Source organism: Parus major, chromosome 4, assembly GCF_001522545.3.
Source record: "Parus major isolate Abel chromosome 4, Parus_major1.1, whole genome shotgun sequence".
NCBI classification, from domain to species: Eukaryota; Metazoa; Chordata; class Aves; order Passeriformes; family Paridae; genus Parus; species Parus major.
This window is the reverse complement of record NC_031771.1, coordinates 49,159,343-49,163,103: the sequence shown is the minus strand read 5'-3', so window position 1 is coordinate 49,163,103 and position 3,761 is coordinate 49,159,343. Positions and strand designations below refer to the sequence as shown.

General features: G+C 34.2%; 1 long non-coding RNA gene across 1 annotated transcript in view; it reads right to left on the bottom strand.

Moving 5' to 3' along the window:
- Positions 1 to 216: 216 nt before the first annotated feature.
- The window catches only part of LOC107203031, a 7,895-nt gene continuing 4,350 nt past the window's right edge, over positions 217 to 3,761 (bottom strand). The window contains exon 2 of the long non-coding RNA XR_004497023.1: positions 217 to 2,438. This is a non-coding gene — a long non-coding RNA (uncharacterized LOC107203031). The remainder of the gene's footprint in view (positions 2,439 to 3,761) is intronic.

Here is a 3,761-nt window from a genome sequence, read left to right as displayed (position 1 = left end):
ATAAAACCTCAGAGCACACTGCTGAAATTTGCTGGTAAAGCAAGCCTGAAAACCATCAAAATGACCATCAGATGACTTGGTGACTTTCGTAACAGAAATGGAATTATGTTTAATAGTACAAAGAGCAATGTAACTAGATTTTCAGCTATAAACTGTGAGTTTATCACCTGAAAATGACAGAGAAAAAAAATATGCAGCCAATCTACTAAAGAAGGGCTACTAGTCAACAAAACATGATGTACCTATGAAAAATGCTAATATGGAGTATTAAACAATATTTCTGGGTTAAAGAAAGAGATGTTTAACACTATCACATGAGGTAGAGTACATCTTCATGATGAAAATCATCAAGCACTAGTGTCCTCCATATTTACCAAGGATTCACTGAAAACATCAGTAAAAATGGAGTGGAGGGAGGTGAAGTGGGAGCTCATTAACACAATGTCAGGAACACAGAACTTAGATCTGAAAGGAAATTGAAAAATCTTGTATTATTCTGCAGAAAAAAACTCCAACCCTAAGATGAGAGAAATTTGCTCTGTAAATAACTGAATGGGTAAAAAGACCCTGCAGATGTTTATAATGTATTGAACTTTGCAATTAGTATTAACATAAGAATTTTACATACATATATACAAACAAATATTTTGAAGATTGCTTTTCATGCAGTATGAATTCTTCAACTAATGGAGGATAGGACTCAGTGCCCAAGAATGTCAGTTTATTCTGAGTCATAAAGATCACCTCTGGGGTCAGCAAAATAACATTTACACCAAGTGTTTTAATGGCATTTATTTTTATTCAAATGCACATAATTTTCTTCTTCACACATCTGTTTAAGATCTACATGAACACTTTAAACATCATTCACTCACTAGGTGCCTAATGCAAAGCTTATTTAGTCAAAGTGCTTCCATTGACTTCTGTGTGCTTTGGATTAGATTCTATATCCTTACCCATAGCCAGCTGCTGCAGGCTGCAGTTTTATCACAATATTAGACTGCTTTTCTCTTTTCCCCATGATCTTAAGAGGGAAAGAAAGAGGTATACTTTGGCTTGCCCTGTCTGTTCTTTAATGTGCTTAGATTGCAGTTATTTCCTGCTGAGCCCTGGATGAGGTTTAGTTTGTTGAAGAGCAACTTTTTAATCATCTCACAGAATGAATGAACTAGAAGATATGTCAGGTTTCTATCAGAAGATGAAAAATGTAGAAACTTATCAGTACCTCTCTTCCTCTAGATATATTGTAGGTCATAAAAACCCAGTCTGTACAGTACTTATTACTCTTATAAAGGACACTAAAAATGTAATTATGCAAAGGATGATCACCAAGAAACTTTGCAAAACAGCTAAAGCAGACATAAAAGTATGGCTGTCTCTGCATGGCAAAAAGTGCAAGTGAGACAGCAGGAGGTCAGATGATTTCAATGTCAGGCTATATCATCTTCCTCTCAGGAAGGGTGCCTACAACCCCTTCATTCTTATTTTGGAAAGTTCAGATAGCAGTGCAAAACATTTTAGAAGCAAAGCTGATCAGGTATGTACCAGCACTTAACAGCCTAAAATATATTTGGCTACTCCTATTGGTTCTAAAAGGATCCTGTTTTAGGGTGATAGAACCAGGGCCTTCTTCAGCTTCTAATTGCCATTTTGGCTAAAAACCAAAGCTGTTCACTAGACCTGTACAGTATAGGCATGGATATATAAGTTTATGTTTTAATGTAAGGCACAAGGGACTCCATTTCTTCACACTTCCTCACCATTAACAGTTGATTGCAGCAGGTGAATAGCCCTTACTGTTTTTCAGTGAATAGTCATGTTTCTGATAAGTCAAAAAATGAATTGAGGGAAAACTTTGTCTTCTTCTCCACTGTACAGCTGAATAAGCTTTATAGAAATATGACCTCTAAGGATTCTAATGCACTTTTCATATGAAAAGAAAGGACAAGACTAATATTATAAAATACCTAGTAAAGAAGTTTTAAACATTGCAGAACAAAGCCAAATAGCCTGTCCAATAAGCAATCAACAGCTTGATCCCATTCTAAATTACTTTCTATATTTATTTCCCTAATATAGAATAACTGTGTTCTATACCCTAGTTGTTCTGTACAACTATTATACTTTTTTTTCCTGCCGGAGCAGTAATTGTTTTGATGAAGCAGACAGAAACATTAAAGATACCTACTAAGTGAGTATATGTGGAGATTTATAAATTTCATCTCGGATGTAGTCAATAACATGTATTGGCATTAGCTTACAGAAAGGAATAGAGCTGCACAGCATTCAATTATCCATAACAGTGCTTGAATTACAATATCAAAGGTTCTTCTTCAGAACTTCTCAGAGTTGCCATCTTACTTGAGTATTTTATCTTCTGCTCAACAGGCAGCTGACACAGTACAATCATGAAGACATGCCAGATCATTTATGCTCTCCTGAATTATATTAAAAATAAATTAAAGCTGTACATGATGCACTTAGAATATTAGACAAAAGATTTTATGCTCTCATGATTTTCATTTAAAAATGAAAGAAAACTTTAATTCAGAGGAAAATTATTTGTTGCATCCTTAAAACCAGCAAAAAATGTAGGGCATAGAACTGAAAAATCACACTAGGTCAAGAGGTCTTCAAGATTACATTGAAGCAAAATGATTTTACAAAGTCTGTGTCCTCAGTTTGGTATATAAAGGATATCTGACAGAAGAAAGTGAGAGCACAAGCTAAAAAGCATCTGTATTTTAATATATCTCTAACAGTTTAGTAACATTCTACTGGTATCCATCAAATTTCATGACACAAGATTTTCTTGTATGTGTAGTTGTCTGGAATACAAACCTGTTTTAAAGGCTTCAGAAAGAGTTCTTTGACTTTCCAGCAACCCACCAAATAAAGCAGAAATGATTGCCACATATTTAAAAACAAACCTTGATGCGAATCCAGAACATATTAAAATAACATAAAAAATCTGGAAAGAGTAATATTTTTCAGTAGTTTGCCTGGGTTACTGAACAGGTCATAGCACTTCTTTTTGTCTCATGGGGCAATTTACAAAGCACTTTGAGACTTTCAGTGTGTTCACTACTGATATCCACCTTGGAAACATTTTATTTTTTAAAAATCCCAAAATTATTTCCCAATGCAACTGTCCTGTTCTCCACTAGTGAATCTATATACGTATCAACTGTACACATTTAATATTTTCAGTGACAATGAACATATTTTTTCTTTCTTTGGCAGTGCCACCTGGCTCTCATACATTTCATTTAAATAAAGTCCAGCTTTAATTATCTCTCCTGAATGTCTCCTTGTAACTCTTTATGTAGAATATGTACTAATGACTCATAATTTCCTTCTATTTTTACAGGAACTCATGAAAGCTCACCCTATTTTTTTCTATAGTTTACTTTGCCTTTAGAGAACTTGAACAATAGTTTAATTTAAAAATAAATCTATAAAATAGTGGGGCTGGGTCCAGCACTCATTTACATCCCTGCAAATCCAGGAAAGTGAAACATATGCATATGAAACAAATTTAACAAAAATGTACTTCCCCTCATAAAAATTCATATGAGTTTTTAAAGACCTTTCAGTAATATTTCCTCCTGATTTTAAGCATATTCCATCTGTCATTTCCGCATGATTGTGAGTGGTTAGACTTTTTGAGAAAAAGAAAGAGAGAAAGAGAGAAAGAAAGAGAGAAAGAGAGAAAGAAAGAAAGAAAGAGAGAAAGAGAGAAAGAGAGAAAGAGAGAAAGA